The sequence below is a fragment of the Polistes fuscatus genome, unplaced genomic scaffold (assembly GCF_010416935.1).
Source record: "Polistes fuscatus isolate 324 unplaced genomic scaffold, CU_Pfus_HIC Scaffold3, whole genome shotgun sequence".
In the NCBI taxonomy this organism is placed as follows: Eukaryota; Metazoa; Arthropoda; class Insecta; order Hymenoptera; family Vespidae; genus Polistes; species Polistes fuscatus.
The window spans coordinates 1,412,516-1,431,491 of NW_025113107.1; the positions used below are offsets into that span (position 1 = coordinate 1,412,516).

Below are 18,976 nucleotides of genomic sequence, written 5' to 3' on the forward strand. Positions count from 1 at the left end.
TCAGGAAATGAATCGCTTAATCGAACGCGCATATGTAAGCAATCAAATCGATTTATTAACTTTTACCTAATTATAATAATAATAATAATAAAAATATCGTTCCGTTAGACTACATTTTTCTATCATTATTTTGTATTTCTTTTCTTTCCTCTCCTCGTCTTTGATTACATCCGGTAATCTCTTTTATACTTTTAATCAAACCTCTCTCTTCTCTTATTCAATCGTACGTCGAAATCCTTGTACGAGCATGACCCAATTTAAACGAGCATAGTAGAAGAAATCCGTATGACGTTTCAACGACGTTATTGTCGCTCAAACGTGTATTTTCGCTTTGACGATCGAATTAAAGCAAATAGTATACGACGGTTTACGAGTTAAACGGTACTCACCGAGTTTCCTGTTGAAACACACAATTTAAAAGAGAATACCCCTTCCTTACCTTACTCTGTCCTCTAGAACGTACAAACGTGATTTAAGTTAAGTATACGTATTAAGTAAAATTCTATAAATATAAATAGAAGATGCTCGAATAAATAATATTGTTTTCCTAAATAAAAAACTTACTCTTACGAAATAAAGAAAAAAAAATGCGAATAACGTGAATTATATGCGTAAGTGTTAACCAGCAATCAAGCACTACAGTCATAATTAAATAAACTAACGGACTCGGGACGGTAAAATGACCAAGCTTTCGTTGACTTTAGCTCTCTCTCTTTCTCTCTCTCTCTCTCTCTCTCTCTCTCACTCTAAACTCTTTGAAATAATTACGACTGAAACAGCAGCAACAGCAGCAACAGCAGCAGCAGCAGCAATAGAAGAAGTAGAAGCAGAAACAGGGGCAGTTGCGCTTGCAGTAGCACGCAAAATGGAAGTGAATTCAAACGTGCGAGAGTCCGCGCGCACGAAAATACAAAAGTGCAAAACGAAGAGAGCCCAAGACCGCAACCGGGCAGGCAGGGTAAGTGCCGTCACTAACGGTAGATTGTACCGGCTGTACACGGTTGCACTCGTTGCATCGTAACCACCCTACCTACTTACCGCATTGCACACTGCATCTTCTGGCACTAGAGAACGAAAGGGAAAAAAGAAAGGAAGAAAGAGAAAAGGAAAACGAGAAAGAATAAGAGAAAAAGAGAGAGAAAGAGAGAGAGAGAGAAAAGGTAAAGGGCCATGGCAGCGTCCAACAACTTCCGCTATTTCGTTCTCGACGAACCGTGCTTCACTTTAACTCCCCCGCCCACTTTTTCCTTTCTCGTTCCTTCTTTTTATTTTGTTTTTTTCCTCTCTTTTTTCCTTTTTTTCTATTTCTTCTTCCTCTTCTTCTCTCTCTTTGCTTTTCTCCACTTTCCTTATCACGTCAGTGAATTTCTGATGACTCTCCCGTTGCTTTCTTCTTGTTGCCATTACTTTTTTATCAGCTTCCACTGACCACTTACTATTTTATTCGTGCGATCGAGTAGCAGGAAGTAGGAAATGCCGAGTGAGATGTGGTATTTAACGAGGAATTCACGACGAGTTCTACCGGTACAGAACCTGCTTGCTTCTATGTAGCTTCCGTCCCCATTCCTAGCATAGTAGAAACCTTCTGTTTATCTCTTTCTCTCTCTCTCTCTCTCTCTCTCTCTCTCTCTCTCTCCTTCTCTCACGTCACGAAGTCGGTGTACTATGTATTTTGTACTCTCGTACGAGCATTAGTACATTATACGAATTTGCTAGGAATGACGAGGTTGGTGCTATTAGCTTGTTATTTTCCAAAAGAATGTAAATACGTATTCGCAGAAGCTAATAAAGTTTCGATTGATATTATTTATGATATTTTTAGAGACATTAATAAATTGTCATAATTATACTATTAAGGGGTTATACGCAGTTGCGAGGCTCGAAAAAGACGTATTTTCATGAATTTTTTTATAGAAACAGTTTTTATTTCTCAAACAAGAGTGATGGTAATTCAAATAGAGCCAACTTTTGAGAATACAATAGCGCGTCGATTATGTAAAAATATTAATCTGCACCGCTCCTGTAGATGATTTCCTGAACGTCCTCTAAAAAAAGACGTTTGGCGGTGATCTTCATTTTGGCGGTTTGGATTATTGAAATTAAAAAATATGGTGGATTCTTTTAAAGGATAGATTAATGCAGGTATTAAAACCAAGGAATAATAAAAATTTTGATTTTTGACAAAATAGCGTCTATTTGAAAAAAAGTTGTTGTTTTTGACTAAAATTTTCGCTCTAAATTGTTACAAAAAAATAGTAATAAATTTTTTAAAAATTATTCCTTATACTTAATACCTGAGTAATATATCTAAGAAGATTGTGTAAAAATTCGAAACCGATCGGTTAAGCCGTTTTTGAAAAATCGAGATCACCGGCTTTGAAAATACCGTTTTGAGAAAAACGCGTTTAGAGTTTCAAAGAGACGTTTACACATAGTTAAAAATTTTTGTTTGCAGCTTACATGAAGTGAAGAATATTTGTCGGATAGATTTGAAATTTTCAGAGAATATATTTAAATATATATACATTCCGAAAATGAAAAAAAAATCGATTTTTTAAAAATTCTAACTGCGTATAACCCCTTAATATCATATTTCAAAAATAAGAAAAAAGAAAAAAATGTAACTTTACCAAGATCTAGGATATATCCTAAAAATACTATTAAATGTATAACGATCAAAAGGTAAAAAGCTTTTCGTAGAAAAAAAAAAATAGAAAAAAGTTCTCGACTACCTCTCGACTGCTACTCAACTAGAAAGATTTCTATTGAAAATTAAATCCGTACGTTAATAGGTAAAACCTGAGAACATGGCTAAAGTTGCGTAGAAAGCGTCGTTAGAATTCGTTAAAGATGTATATAACCATTTTACCTATGGTAAAATACATAAAAAAAGAAAAAAAGAAAAAAAATCGGAAAAAGGTGACTCGAGCAAGCAAGCAAGCAAGGTAGCTGCTCGACCAAATTCTTTTCTTTCGTCTATCGCGCACGACGATATTAAATCGTTCGGAATTTCAATCGTCTTTTCCTTTTCATAGAAAACGTTAAAGGAAAAAAACATAAAAAAAATAAAAAAAACCGAAGATATAGGGCAAGAGATTATTTTGGGAAAAGCATATATTGCATTATCGATTTTATGGACAATAATACGTCGATATTTACAACACTATGAATGATTGTCTATTAAGTTATGGCAATGGCGCCAATACGATTTCAGTAATTGCCAAGAGAAATTGATTGATAATCAACTCGATGGAATGTAATGCACATCTAATAACTAAGAATAAGGGAAGTTTCGTCATATACGATGATGCATCTAAATATCAATTTTCTTTTTTTTGGTTTTTTTTATTTTTATCTTTCTCTCTCTTTCTCTCTTTTCATATCGATTTGTTGACTCCTCTCGTTCCGTTATTCTTCTTTTACTCTCTTAATTCTCTTTCTCTCTTTTGCTTGCACTTTAAGTACCGAGAATTCATTAACGTTGAAATACATGTCATTAAATGGAAAGGCTCTTTTTTCTAATTCTTCTCATTAGGATCAGAAGAAAGGTAGTAAAGTGTAGCACTTCCTTTTACCTAGAACCTCTGGTCGTCTATTAACGATCCTCTGTCGAGTTGTAACATTGTAAACGAACAGGTCGATTAATGAAATTTTCGAATAGGTAAAGCGGAAAATTTTCTTTGCCGTTTTTAGAGACAAGAAAAAGTGGAGGCACTAAAAGGATCAAAGGGAGGGGGTAAAGTAAATGAGGAAACGATAACGAGAAATAAAACGAAGTTACGAGAACATTTGGTGAATCTAATGATAACTTCCTACGCCTTTCTATCGCTCGTTTCTACTTTCCTATCTCTTGCATGACATTCTTATATGGATAAGAACAAATTAATGGAACTATTTGTCTAGTGAAAAATCAGAGATCTCATGTCAGTAGTTAAGAATTCACCTATATATGTATATATGATTGTCGGTTCAAATTGGTGAAGTCTGTATGAATTACAAATCAAAGCACATACTACTCCAATACATATACAAAAATCTTTTCAAAAAGAGTCGTTCATTTAATAAACATGAATAAAACAAAAACAAAAGGAAAGAAGAAATTTGAGCGTAACAAAATGTATTTTAATTTTATTATAATTAACGTGGGTATAGAAATTCGTGGGAGAAACGAGTTACGCATGCGAGCAACTCTTAAAGCAGAAAGATTAAGATTTATGAATAATCAACAGGTAACGAGTAGTACCGAAAATAAAACGAAGTAAGTAGTCACGAAGAGATTTATTCCGGTTGTTCGAATGGTCTCTAACTTATATAATTTAGATACTTTTTAATTGAACGGATATGAATTTTCTGTAGTTTTTAATAATTCTGTAAAATACAAATTTCTGAAGTTATTAATACATATATATATGATATATTGTCAATTTTATGCATGATCAATGTACGTATGAACTATTATTGAATTTAATCGTTTCTATTTATTCATAAAGTTCTTTATTCAAAAATTTCGATTAACAGCATTGACAAACGATCAATTCATTTATGGTTGATCTTTTCTTCTCTAATTTTCTTTTATTCTCCCTAGTATATCTAATTTTTGCACTGCACTCGACGTGAGCGCATAAGAGATGACACACAATGAGAGTTTCCGCAATTTAAAATACGAACGAAAGAACGTACTTCGTGGAGTATAATTCCACGCTAGTCACCGTGATTTTAAGCTTCATTAAATGAGAAATAGTTCCTACCCGCTTTTGGTAGTAGGAAGGAAACTCTCGCGAGAGCTTTTTTTTCGGGTACGTCAGTTCATCGTTAACAAAGCAAGGCGAAGCAATTATTTCTTAATTGGACAGATTGATAGTAAATTTCAAACGAACGAGGAAAATGGAAAAAGCCTTGATGATAGGCCAATTGTAAAGTAATTCAGGAAAAATCTTTTGACGTGTAATAAATAGTAATAATAATAATAATAATAATAATAATAATAATAATAATAATAATAATAATAATAATAATAATAATAATAATAATAATAATAATAAGATATGGACCGTTAGAATGATTGCTTGTTATGGCACCAAATATACTAGTTTTTTGTTTTTCGATCCCTATTAGCACAGACTATTGTTAATTCTATAATATTACTATAAATGTAATATATATATGTATATATATTTGCGAAACTCTATTTACAATAATTGAACAATCATATTTGTTATGGTTATATTATATTATATAAATAAAATAATTTCAGATAAACGATGGATGTACTTTAATATTTAACAGGAAATTAATCAAAGTCTAATTATAACTATGCAGGAAATATTTTCAACTACGACAGAACATTCAATATATAATTATTGAACAAATGCTTGATATTTTTGAATAATGAAAAATGTTTGAATAGCAGCTCTCATTTGTGAAACATTCTTTCCCATTTGACGAACCTCTTATCGATTCTTTCTTTTAGGGTAAGTATTCTCTTCAAAAAAAGAATAAAAAAAAGAAAAAGGAAAAAAAAAGAAGATTAAAGGAAAGCAGACAAATGAGGGTAAAAAGAAGAAAATATACCAAGAGAGAAAAAGGGGGATGGGAATAAGAGAAAATCTAGAGTCACAAGGCAAACAGAGAAGTTTAAAAGACCGACGTTGTGAAAGCGAAGTTTTATATTGATTTTAGTTCTATGACATACGTTTTTCGCTCTTTCTCAAGGAATTTTTCCAAGGAATTTTTCCAAGGATGCTTCAGCCTCATTTACTTAGAATCGACGATACTATTTGTAAAAACTGTTTCCTCGTCTTGATAAAAACGAATATTGCAAATTAAATATCACTATTAGCTTACTTATTTCGTTACTTCTTTTTAGATTATTTTCCTTTTCTTATCATTTTCTTCTTTTTTTTTTTACGTGAAATATCGATACTATACTATTTATACAAGTTGTACAGGGAAATTCTTTTAACAGGATATCGTTTCAAACATCGGAAAATATTTAACAGACCGTTTCTATTCAGTGCGAGTCATAAAAGAGTACATTTGGATCTTTTCGATATTCACTTATTCAGAATTGAGTTGAACATGTATATATATATATATGATATGTAATACATATACATATATACATAATCGAAATACATATATGTATAAAAGTATACATATATTATATGTATATATAATATCACAGCTAGATTTGACTTATCCTTAACATATTTCGAAGTATAATATGTAAAACAGTGTATTTTGCCAGTAAAAGCTTCCATTAACGTAGCGAAAAGTAAAGTTCGACTATGAAACAAAGTCCATCATGAAGTAATATCAATGCAAAAATATTTCAAACTCCTCTAGTTAGTCGATCGTATTTTTTTTCCCTATAGCCCCCCCCCCCTACCTAGTGAGTGTTTTTATTCGCTCGTTATAATGAAAAAACGCTTTTCCTTTTCTTTTTCACTCCTTTTTTGTTTTATATATATATAATTTTATCCCAAAAAAATTTGAATCCTCTCAAATCACAAAAGTATTAACGTTAAAAATCGTCTTTATCTTTACGGAGTTTGGAGCTTATACGTACTTCGCACTATATAATAATAAGGAACATTTGAAAGGAGAACATTTTTGCATTTAAATTCTAAAAAATAAAAACAGAGAAAATTACAGCTTTCCAAGAAAAATATATATACATATATAAAAGAAAGATAAATAGATAGAAAGAGAGTTGAAAAATAAAAGAAACAAAAATAAAATAAAAAACAAAAAAAAAGAAAAACCAAGACGAAACTATCCAACAACACGTTATTCGAGAATTTATAAGAGTTATAATTTTCAACGTAGGGATACAATACGTAATCGTCGAATATCAATACCGATATTCTTGCCGACTTTATTCGCCTCCATTGAGCTACTTTTCAATAGCCTTTGGATCATTCCTTCGAGACTTTAGCGTCGATTCCCAACCACTCTAACGTTTTTCTTTCTCTCTGTTTTTTTTCCCTTATTCTCGCTTCACTTTACCCTTTTCTTAGCAGAGTTTTACGTACTGTCGTCGACCAGTAGTACACCCTTTCCCCCACCCCTACCCCCTGTAACTTTTCTCTCTCTTCCTTTCTTATTTTCTTTCTCTCTCTTTTTCCCTTTCTTGTCTCGTTCTCTCGCTTACTCCAAACCTCATCGAGCAAGCGAGCGAACGAACGAAGGAAAGGAACGAACCGTTTGTTTCCCGCAATCTGCAGTACGGTAAATTCCAAGCGAGTGGCGTGCATGGCACGGTGGTGTTCTGCGAGATGGGAACGGTTCTTGGCTCGAATGTGTTGGAGGGTCGAAGAACTCGTACGGTACGGAAGGAAGATAGAGATAGAGTTGGATAGACGGTTAGAAATACAGAGAGAGAGAGAGAAAGAGGAACTATAAGGGTGGAACTATTCGGAGGGACTAACAGTAGCCTCGTTCGAAGGGAAAAGGGTCTAGAAACCTCCCGGGGAATCAGCTGATCTTCCATGGACGGCTCCCTGCGGTTCCTGATGTACAATCGCTAGCAACACGCTATCGGATTCCAAGGATAGGATGCGTTCTGTGTGGACGTTACGTTACCACCACTTCTCTACTACCTTCCATCCTCCTTTCTACTCCTGTCGGCTTAGAGAAATCTGACGTTTACTTTGCCTTCCTTCCTTCCTACCTATCTACACTCTCCTCTCTCCTCTTTCTTCTCTTCTCTATTCTACTCTACTCTACTCTACTCTAGCACCGTGCTTGCCCTTCTACCTAGTAATCCTCTTGAGCGTGGTAATTAGACTAAGATCGCGATTAGGAGTTCGCCTAAACGTCGACCCTGACGATAATAATGTCAGAGCTTTTAGGTTCAATCGATGTTCCAATGGAACCCAGGGCACACACTAGAAGAGGACAGACAACTTTATATTATCCAGTTTATTGAAACTAAGCTAATTCGTTTTTTCTTGTTTGTTTTATACATAAAAGCTTCTTTTTGTGAATGCGTATATATGTATATAAACAAGGGAAAGAGAAGGAATTTCTAATTTATCTGATTTGGTAAACTTCAAATGTTTAACATTTCTCCGGGATAATAAATAATTAAATGTACGAGTTCTCTAACGTCAGGTAGGAGAAACGTCTTTTTGAAATATGTAAAACAGGTAGATAAATTCTTTTCCCTTTCGTCTTGCCAACTAAAATGAGGGGTAAGGAAAAGAAAGAAAAAAACTAAAAGAAAAAGAGACAGACAGGAAACGTGATATTCTAGCAAAGCGTTCCAACGTCAGTTGCTGAAATAAAAGCTAAGGATAAAAACGATGAAATAAGAAGATGAAGAAGAAGAAGAATAAGGGAATACAAAAAAAGAAACTTTCTTAAGTGTAACACAATTGAAAATAAGTTCAAAGATACTAAAATTATTATTGTCAATTATGCAAGTACTGACAATAAGAGCTTTGTTCTGAAGTAACATTAACTATGGTTATATTAACCGTAGTATTAGCCGTTGTACGTGGTTTCTATTCTACATATACTTCGTGATATCTAACTTTTCCTTTCTCGTCCCTCCTCTCTGGCTTCTTTCTTCTTATTAAAATAAAAAGGAAAAAATTATACATGAAAATCGTCGGACATTTAATTAAAACTGTTTCAAGTAACGCGTCCTGAATTATTCATGCCTTTGAAAAAAAACAAAAATTAGCTACGACCTAGTATTACTTCGTAATATAAAGAAAATCTTATTGTCTCCCTTTTTCGAGATACGTTCTTGATTTTAAATTAAGACAAATATATATATATAAACAGTGGTGGAAAAAAAGAATTGTTTCTTTCCTAACAAATGAATGCTTTTTAACGAAAAGTGAAATATCGAAATAGGTTACAAATTATTTCTATACAGATAATATATTTATTGTACACGAGAAAAATTTGTCTTTTTTATCGTCAATGACGATCTTTCCTTTCTACCTTATGCTTACCAACGCAATATTTTTTTGCAAAATGGGGTCGAGGGGAAACATTGTTCGAGATTAGGGTGCAACGAATAAAAAAACAAGGAAAAAAAGTACGACGCGAGGTAATCACGTTTGTCAACCGGCAAGATAATAAAAAGAGTTAGAAAACCTGTCGATAGATCGCTCGTGAAAAGTCCATCGCGTGTCTTTGTTGTGTACAAATTAATTAAAAAGTTTCGTACGAGCGGAGAATAAATGACAACAAAGAAAGAAAGAGAAAAAGAGAGAGAGAGAGAGAGAGAGAAAGAAAATAAGGCTACAAGAACGAGAAACTATTTTCGAGATTTCTGATCCCACAACGATGACATAAATTTCGCTTTCGCAATTACAAAAAATAAGTGAAAAAGAGAAAAACGGGCAGAAACCTTTGATCCTTCAATCGTGTTTTTTAATCTCGATATTACATCCGTAGCCTTTTGTTCGAATTACTTCAAATATGATGCGCTCGCTAAACGAAAATTATCATTCTTAACGACAACGAAGATAACTTTCCCCAACGACGCTTTGCTCACTGTGACGTTTTCTAACGCATTTTCGAAATATAATAAATGGTATGTATATATACATATATGTAGAATATTTCACGTTGGAAATTAGCTGGGTTAAGATTTAATTTTATCCAAGAATAATTATCTCATTTTCTACCACAGATGAAACTTTAATCTTTCTCATTTGAAATATTTAACAAAATGGAATAAATAACGAAGTAATAATCCAAATATTATTTCATATGCAAACACCAATAATAGATATGCGTATAATTATTAGTTCAATTATGATCATATTCTAAACGTTTATAATATCGATTATAAATTAAATTATATTCAATGATTATCGGAATCTTACAGAAAAATAATAGAATTTTCTATTACGTTATACGATTTAAAATAACGTTTACGTATATTTTTCTTCGTTTATTTCGATCTTTGAATACTTTGATCGACTATCAATTGTAACTCAATATTTAGGTTTAACCATTTCTCCGTCGTCGTCGTCGTCGTCGTCATCGTCAAATGGTCGTAAGCCCTTTGACCACTCGTTGCCTTTTTTATATATATCATGGATAATGATACAGAAGAGGATTAAAAAGAAATAGAAAAAGAAAAAATAAAAGAAGAAGAAAAAGAAAAATAAAGAGATAAGAAGATTCGACTAGCGTTCAACGTTTTCTCGTTTTCTCGATCTCTATCGGTGCACTTTCAAGAACGAGGAAAACGATCAAAGAGAAACGAAACAGAATGGTATATCTTAAAGGGCTGAAAGACAGCGAGTCACGAGTCCATCGCGAAGACAAAAGTTCTTCTGGGCTGGATCAAAGGACTTTTTCTTTTTTTTTTTTGTTACCAAGCCAACCACCTCCCGAAAATTGGAAAGGGAATGGCAGCAGCAACTGTAGTGGTTGTTCACTGGCTCCTTTTCTAGCTAGGTAACGTATCCCGTCTGATCCAACACTGAGTTCGACTACTGCGTTTTACTATCCAACAGACGTATTCCACTCTCCTAACATGGCACGCCGCAAATCCGTAAAGCTTAAATCCTACCGAGTCTCTGTGGATTTGTCGAGTGGGCTGACTGCCTCCTGAACGCCACGCTAAGAGAGTCTGAATAGGAGAAGGGATAGATCTCAACGCAAAAAGGAAAGGAAAAAGGGAACATAAGGACACAATGCGAAAACCGCGGAGAAGAAGGTTCAGAAGAAAGAAATAGAAAATTCAAGAAGCGGCACAGACGTCGCAATTGGGACTACAATTCGGAAGCTCTTTTCAGATAGGAATTTGCGCCCTTCCTTTTTTTTCCTTTTTTCCCCATTTACTGCTACTCTTCGCTATTCCTTCTATACCTCCTACTTCTCACCGTGATCGATGCCTGTGAATATTCGATATCGTTCTCACACACGTTAGATACAAAGGGTCCTTGTAGAAAATAATTTTCTCTTTTTCCCTTCTTGTTCTCCATCTATTTCGCTTTGCGTCAATCACTTAATTCAAAAATTAACTAATAACAAATAAAATAAAACGTACAACCGGATAAACGATTAAAATTAATTGCGTTACTCGCATTAACGTATCCAATTTTCTATTTGTTTTTGTTCTTTTTCTTCTTTTTATTTTTTTGTATCTAATAGTCATATGAAAACGTCCCTCGTACTGAATTTTCATTAGACACTATAAAAAGGTTTACTATTCTTATCGCTAGGTCGTACATTTTATGATGTGAAAAAAGAGAACGATCGCGGCGAACAAATATCTACAGCAACGTTAATAGAAGCGATCACGGGGCTAGGTTTATAGTTCTATCGCGTTCAAAGAGAATAAATTGATGGAAAAGTAGGCGACAGGCAGGTACATATAGAGAGAGTCCGAAGGGGTAGGGGGAGCATACAAAAAAAAATAGGAAAAAAAAGGAAAATAAAAATAAAGAGATGGACACACACACACACACAGAAACGGATCGACGATACATTTTTCCCTCATTCCCCCCACCCCGAAGCACTTTTTTCGTGTCTTTGACAAGCATTCGCGAATCGTCGGGCAGAACGAAACGACTAGAGCTTCAGGGAGAGCTTACCGTATCGAAGCGAAAAACTCGTTCTCCGGTCCGGTCCAGTCCGGTCCAGTCCGTTCAGAAAAATCCTTTTCGGGGAAAAATCTGCGCGTCAATTTAAATTTTCCATCGCTTGCTCACCCACTCTCGAACCTAATCCTCCTCCATCATTTCCACCTCCACCTCCACCTGCTACTGCAGCTCCTCGCTTCTATCCTTGCTACGCCATTGCCACCATCTCTCTCCATCACCTCCTCCACTATCCGGTTCTATCATAATCGAGTAAACCGCTCTATTTCGAGAACCGAACGACAAAAGCCGACGACGACGATGACGACGACACGACGACGAGACACGCTCGTGGAATCTTTCCTTTCTTCCTTTCTTTCTTTCTTCCTTCCTTCCTTCCTGTGCTTGTACTAGCTTCCGAATAAAGCGTCCTGAAAATGCAAAATTATGCATAACGTTAGGTTCCGGTCGACACTTTGCGAGTCAATCCACCAACGAAGAAAACACATCGGTGTTTCTTCTGCTTCTGTTATTCTGGTAAGCTTCAAATTCTCTCTTCCAGGAGTTAGGTACGTTATTTTTTCCTTTTTAAATAACGAACACATTTCACCTCTCCGTTGTTATTTTTTTTATTCTACGTCGGATCGGAATAATGATTTCTCTCTCTCTCTCTCTCTCTCTCTCTCTCTCACCTTATCTTCGACCAAAAATAAAAAAGGTAACGGGCTTTGAATTCGATCTGAAGGAATTAATTAAACGATCTAATTCTTTTTAGAGCTCCCCTACAGATATCTGAAATTTTTAATGCAACACTTTTTCTTTCTTTTTTTTCTTTTTTTTTTCTTTCTTTCACTAAACTCGACTAGATTTATACTATACATTTCAAGGATGGCGAGGGAAGAGTTATAATGGATTAACAACGTAATTCTTTATAAGAGATTCTCTGAACGAGAGAGAAAGAGAGAGAGATAGTACTAATACAATACGAGTTACAGCTTTAACTATTGGAAAAGAGGGAAAGGATTTTCTTTTTTCTTTTTTTCAACAGAAAACCTTTCCCTCCCCCTCCCCCACCATCACCCCACCGTACACGCAGATACAATATTTTATTTTATTTCTCATAAGGAGATTTTTACGAGATAAAACGTGATCACATATATTTTAAGTAAGTTTAGTAAGTCACGGCACGCTTTGGTAATCACCGAAACTAGTCTCAGGAGCTTTCGTAACCTCGTAACTCCATCTCGCTCCATCGCGTTAGTTTAATATTACTCAGGTAAGTTCGAAGAAAGGAGCTAGTGAATACGGGAGAGATTTCTTGGTGTGGTTCGAGCAGTAGCAGCAGCAGCAGCAGCAGTAGCAACTAACCAACCAAGCCACCCTTAGAAGACACGTACACTAAGATATGAGTTACAAGCAAACGTTAGAAGAAAGAGAGAGAGAGAGAGAGAAAAAGAAAGTTAAGTGTACGCGCGTATATACACGTAGATTGTAGGATGTATGATGATGGTAGAAAGGTAGATAATATATATGTACGTATATATATACTGAAATAGTACGTACCTAAAGGATAACACAGGTACGTATCCTCCTATGCAGACTCCTTGGAATTCTCTCACGAAGTAATCCCGAGTACGTCGCACGATAAGGCCGAACGGAAGAATATACGATGGCATAAAGTAAGCGAGACCGGCCAAAGCCTCACGCTGAAGATTCATTTAAGGCTTATGAAGAAGAACGGAAAAATAAAAACGAAAGAGATAGATGGAGAGAGAGGGGGAGGGTGTGAGGAGGAGGGAGAAAGTAGGAAAAGTCCTCATTCTCGAAAAGAGAAGATTCACCATGCCTTCTGTACTAGTCTTCTCTTTCCTTTCCTTTACTATCGTTTTCATCCGGTCTTTTGAACACGCCACGCTCCGGATAATGGAGAACCCATCGTGAAAAAGTTAGAAAGAAAGAAAGAGAGATGTAGAGTGAAAGGGAGAGGGGAGAATGGAAAGGCCAAAATATGGAAAGGTAAAAGGAGAAGAAAACTTTTGGTAGCGAAAACTTTGGATATTTTATTCGGTGCTGAAATAACTTTTAATATTTTCCTCTCACACCCCCTCCTCCTCCTCCTTCTTCTTCTTTCTACCTTCTTACAGGTTTATATCAAGAAAAGATTTTAGTCGCCTCTTTCGATTATTTTCTTCTTTTTTCTTTCTTTCCTTTTTTATTTCTTCCTATAACCTAGCTATGGGCACGACTAAACGTGACTTTTTTTTAACCGCAGTCCAACATCGCGCCTCACCGTGCTTTGTGGAGTTTTTAATGAACAGTTCCAACTCTCTCTCTTTCTTTCTTTCTTCCCCTTCGTTTATTGGTTTTCTACTCCAAGAAAGAAATATTCTACTTCGACTTACCCTGGAAGGTTTCTCTTTCTCTCTCTTTCTCTCTCTCTCTTTGTGGTAGGAATAATACGTAGAAATATGTGCTGAGTGTTTGTGTTCGTACAACGCCTTAGTTTATGATTTTTATACTAAAGTAAAGACGTTTCGGTTTCTATTACGATAGTCACCCACATTCAAACAAAACACAAAATTAAAGAAATCACGATGTCATTTGTCGTAGAAATTTCTTTTCGATCTTAAATCAGGAATTAATTGATAGTTTCTTTTGAAAAAAATAAATTTCGATAGAACGAAGTAAGGTTTGGAAATAAAAAAAGAGAAATGGAATGAAAGTCGATTTTATCGATGATATTTTTAAAAGAGCAGAAACATTGTTTTCATCAAAGTTCGTTTACCTGCTTACTCTGCTTAAGGCTTGTGACTTAACAAATTTAGGATGTAATCACACTCGAAGTTCAATGCGCGAAGACTCTAGTCGGTGCTCGCCTTAGTTACGTAGTCCGCCGGCGTTTCTAGCCAAGTTCGCGCTCGTTCTATCTTCTGTTCGCGAGATAGGAGAGATAGGAGAGAAAGGTGGTAGATAGATGAAGACGGGAGAGGGAAGTATAAGAGCTCGAAGGGACGGGGTAGGGGGAAGGGGGTTTAGGTGAGAAGGTTTAGGAGAGGACTAAGTTTCTAATCCGCAAATCGGTGCCTAATATACACGCAACAGCTCGGGTGATGCATGTTTAAAGCAGAAGACGGTTTATGTCGTAAAGTTCGTATTGTAATTCTAAGAGCAAAATACTTGAGGAGTAAAGCGAGGGTAGGAAGGGGGGAGGAAAAGGGGGGCATCAGCAGCATATGGTTGTACAATTACGCGATCGGCTCTAACACACATTGTCATAAGTTTATCGATAATTTAAGTTTTCACTCGCGGGACACGGATATTATATGTATATATTATATATGTGTGTATATACAAGCAAGATCGAACAACGGAAGCGATACATTGTCCTCGCGTATTCGATATAATAGGTTTGTGTATCTATATCCCGCAGAGAGCTTTCCTATTTCTCAATGGACATTGTTGTATGCGGTATCATCGAATTACGCGAACCGCAGAAAATCGACCAAAATACTCGAAGATCTGAAACGTTACGCAACATTGATAATAATAATTGATAAATTAAGTTGAAACTAAATACAGGAGAGAAGTCGTAATAGAGTTTACAGAGAAATAGAAGACAGACACACGTTGGAAACGTAAATAGGAAGATAGGAGTATATAACTATAGAGATTCGAGATTCATGAGCTTTGGAAAGTGGGTACGGTTACATCGAATCTTGATGGTTTCCTACAATTCTCGAGTAATTAAATTAACGAGTAATAGTATTAACATATTCCCCATTTGCTAAAGAGCATGTCTCTTCTTCGAGTCTAAGGCCACGTGCGTGCACATGCCTGCAAGTAAATGAAAATAAAAAGGGAACGATTAACGCTTATCGTCTGATTTTTTTTCATTCGAATCCTCTATTCGATTCAATTTTACCAAAAGACAATAATAATTACTTTCATAAGTTCAAACCTATCTCCTCCCTCTCCTGCAAGAGGAGAAAATTGCCACACGGTTTAATTCTATTGTTCTCTGAGTAAAAAGAGAGGAGAAAGTAGTTGCTAATGCAACAAGGACAAAGCTTGGAGGAACCAGCAGGTTTCCGACATGCCGCTTTCTCGCCGGTCGTCTCCTTTAAGGACACAAAACTATTTGCATAAGCGTGAAACGCGCCGAATCGGAATTGCGAGCGACGAATTCATTCTGAATGCACATTTAAGTTGGACGCTTTTAAACATAACGTTGACTCGGAGACCTATCATTACGCAAATTTAAAGCCGGACTAAACAGACCGCCTCCTGGCTGGGACGAATTTTACGCTCATTCTACTTGCTACTCGACGATTCCAACAAAAGAAAGAAGCTAAATGTACAGAAAGGGAAAATGAAAACACGAGAAAGAAAGAGAGAGAGAGATAGAGAAGAATAGTATTAAAGACGTTAATCCCACCTGCTAGCAGGTACTCGACCAACGCTAGTATCTATGTACAATGTTTTACTACTCATGCCAAAAATTTAATAAGTTTATGGAAATCAGGCTCTTATGTAAATGAGGAAAATTTCACGGTTTGCCGAAGTCAACGTATCACAATGTGTATTCTTCGACAATGGCAAACCCCTTATTATTACATTCCACCAAATGCATCTTCTTTGACGGAATCTCAGGATGTGACTCATGACGAATCATTTTCACCAACAAGATTTATCTCTTATACGATATATTCAAGCAACAACATACTATGTTTACGATCTCGATCCTTTTGTAACGAAATAATATACGTAACGAAAAATCAATTGGTAGTAAATGAAAGGGAGGAGGGTGGGGTAAGAGTGAAATGAATAGATTTTTGTTTTATTCCAACGATTGATTCGTGTATACGACAATAACCATAAACTCTCGTAAAACTTTGAGGCTATGATTTTTTCCCTACTACCAACCGAGTTACTTGATCTGCTTTTCAGTGTTTCGTGATAACTTTGCGATAGCTGTGTAGAGTAAAGATGCTCCGCGAAGATACGTCGAAAGCAAAAGGCAAACTGAAAGTGGGAAGGAAAAGAGAAGAGAAGAGAAGAGAGTTCGGGTTAAGTCTTCGTGATGGAGAAAGAATCAAAAAAGGAAAAAGAATAGAAGGAAAAAAGAATAGATAGAATGCGAAAACTTTGTTTCGAGGGAAAACTCCACATACTCGCGAAGGTGTTAGAAAACTCGTATATCCATGAAATGATATCTTCTTCCACGATACTTTCTTCTGCCTCTTGTTACTTCAATAACGAAACAATGCACCTTTCTATTTATAGACTTTACGATATGGCAAAGGAACCGTTTTCTCACACTCAACATGTGTTCTTCTTTCCTTATCTATCCCTTTTCGTTGGCTTATGCTTGGCGAAACACTGTATTATCGATCGCGACAACGAGATCTACGCAATTTTTTCCTGAGTCACTCTAGGAACATGGAACAACTTACCCTCGTAATAGACAAACTTCTTGAGAACCCTCGTAACTTGTCCTTTAACGTTTCCCTGTAAATTGTCTATATGTATAAACGTACGCGCAACGATGTTACACAAAAGTATTATATTGTATATATATATATATATATATATATATATATATATATATATATATAACGTTGTTATGCTATACTCGGTTTTCACGTTTTTTCGATGTCTCGTTGTTATAATTAATTTGACATCGTTACTCGAATCGAATCGGTATTTTATTACATCGAAAAAATTAACGCTGGTTATTAAATAACTTCCTACTATTTCTTCGATAAAAAGTAACAGAATTATATTTCATTAGATTTTTTTCTTTTTTTTATTAAACTACCTTTTTTCTTTTTATTCGCGTCGTGAAATAATTTGTCTCAATTTCATGCGAAAAGATATAAGTAGACCAGTTGTGTTGTATTATATTATATCTTTCAATTACAAATGTCTTTTTTTCTTTTTTTTATTTAGTTTATTTTATTTCGAAAAAGAGAAGCGAACGAAGAATGGTATATTACATTGGTAAAATTGCATTTAACTGGCTTTCTTTTTTTGACGTTACACTTCGTCAAGTTTCTTGAAAACGTCAACGGATATCATACGAACGTCGGTAGGTTAAGATTTTCATGAATATTCTTTGGCTTACAATAATGCACTTTATAAATATGTATTAAATTCCTGGATTTTACTGTCTCCCGACAAATTAAACTTTCCAGCTGCCTTAACCCTTTCACTATTACGTGTCTAGTTAGAACGTTACCGTTGGAAAGACGCAATTGGAATAATAATTTTCCCTTTTTTGCGATCTGCATCAGTTCAAGCTACCGTGAGGACATTTAAAAACTCCTACCAAATGGATTTATATTATTTTTTTTACTTTTTTTTTTCAAAGAAGAAGAATATCTTACGTAAACTTGTAAACGTGAATAAACATCGTTATCCTCGAGAAAATTCTTTTTAATATAACATTTAGAAAAGAAAAAAAAGAAATTCTCGTTAAAAATTAATATTTTTTATACCTCGATACGAAATGTCGGCGAAATATCTCTCATCAAAGTTATACAAATAATCTCTCCATAAATCATTTTACTTATAAGCAATTATTTATACAAACGAACACTGTATAATCTATTCATCCTATTTCACGGAAACGAATATGATTACTGTTTAAGCGGCTGCGTTCGAGAATAATTTGATTAACAATGACAAAGGATATGAAAATTATCATTTTGCGACATGATAATTATTAACGTAATATCGTTAATTCAAACCGGTAACTGGCAGAACCCAGTTTTAATCGTTATATTCAATTTGACGAAATATTTTCCAAAGTAGCTAATATACGTTAGCGCTTTAATTGTTCCATTCTTATTAGCATCTAATTATAACTGAATTAAATGAATCGTAATTAGATATCGTAGTAACCCATTCGATTCGATTATACCAAAGATTCTGAAGTTATCGATGACATTATGACAGCATAATTTATTCTTTCAAGCGATATATTCAATATTTTGATAACGAATATTTAATTCAATTAAAATTAAATGTTTCATTTCATAAGAAATTAACAATGAAAGACTTATGCGAAAGTTTTATCAATGTATATATGAAGGTTTATAAATTAGATTTGTACGCGTTTCGCAATAATATCGTATTCCCTTAATAACATAGATGCAAATAAATTAGTTTCATAATTAATTAACGACACAAATATAGGTCGTTCTTAATCCTAATTTTATATTCTCGCTTTGATAGAAATCATACGTTACATAATACGTGATACGTGGAAATTGTATATCCAAAGCTATTGGATAAATTTAAAATTAAATTACATTGAAAGGACAATAAAATAATATTAAGAAATCATATAATATATATATATATACGTTTCATATTTTAACTTCACAATTAAACGAACAAATAATTATTTGATTTTCTTG

The 18,976-nt window shown here is 34.7% G+C and overlaps 1 long non-coding RNA gene across 1 annotated transcript in view; it reads left to right on the forward strand.

The window, feature by feature from the left end:
• Nucleotides 1-810: 810 nt before the first annotated feature.
• Nucleotides 811-18,976, forward strand: part of LOC122519703 — a 35,582-nt gene continuing 17,416 nt past the window's right edge. Inside the window, exon 1 of the long non-coding RNA XR_006304350.1 lies at nt 811-958. This is a non-coding gene — a long non-coding RNA (uncharacterized LOC122519703). The remainder of the gene's footprint in view (nt 959-18,976) is intronic.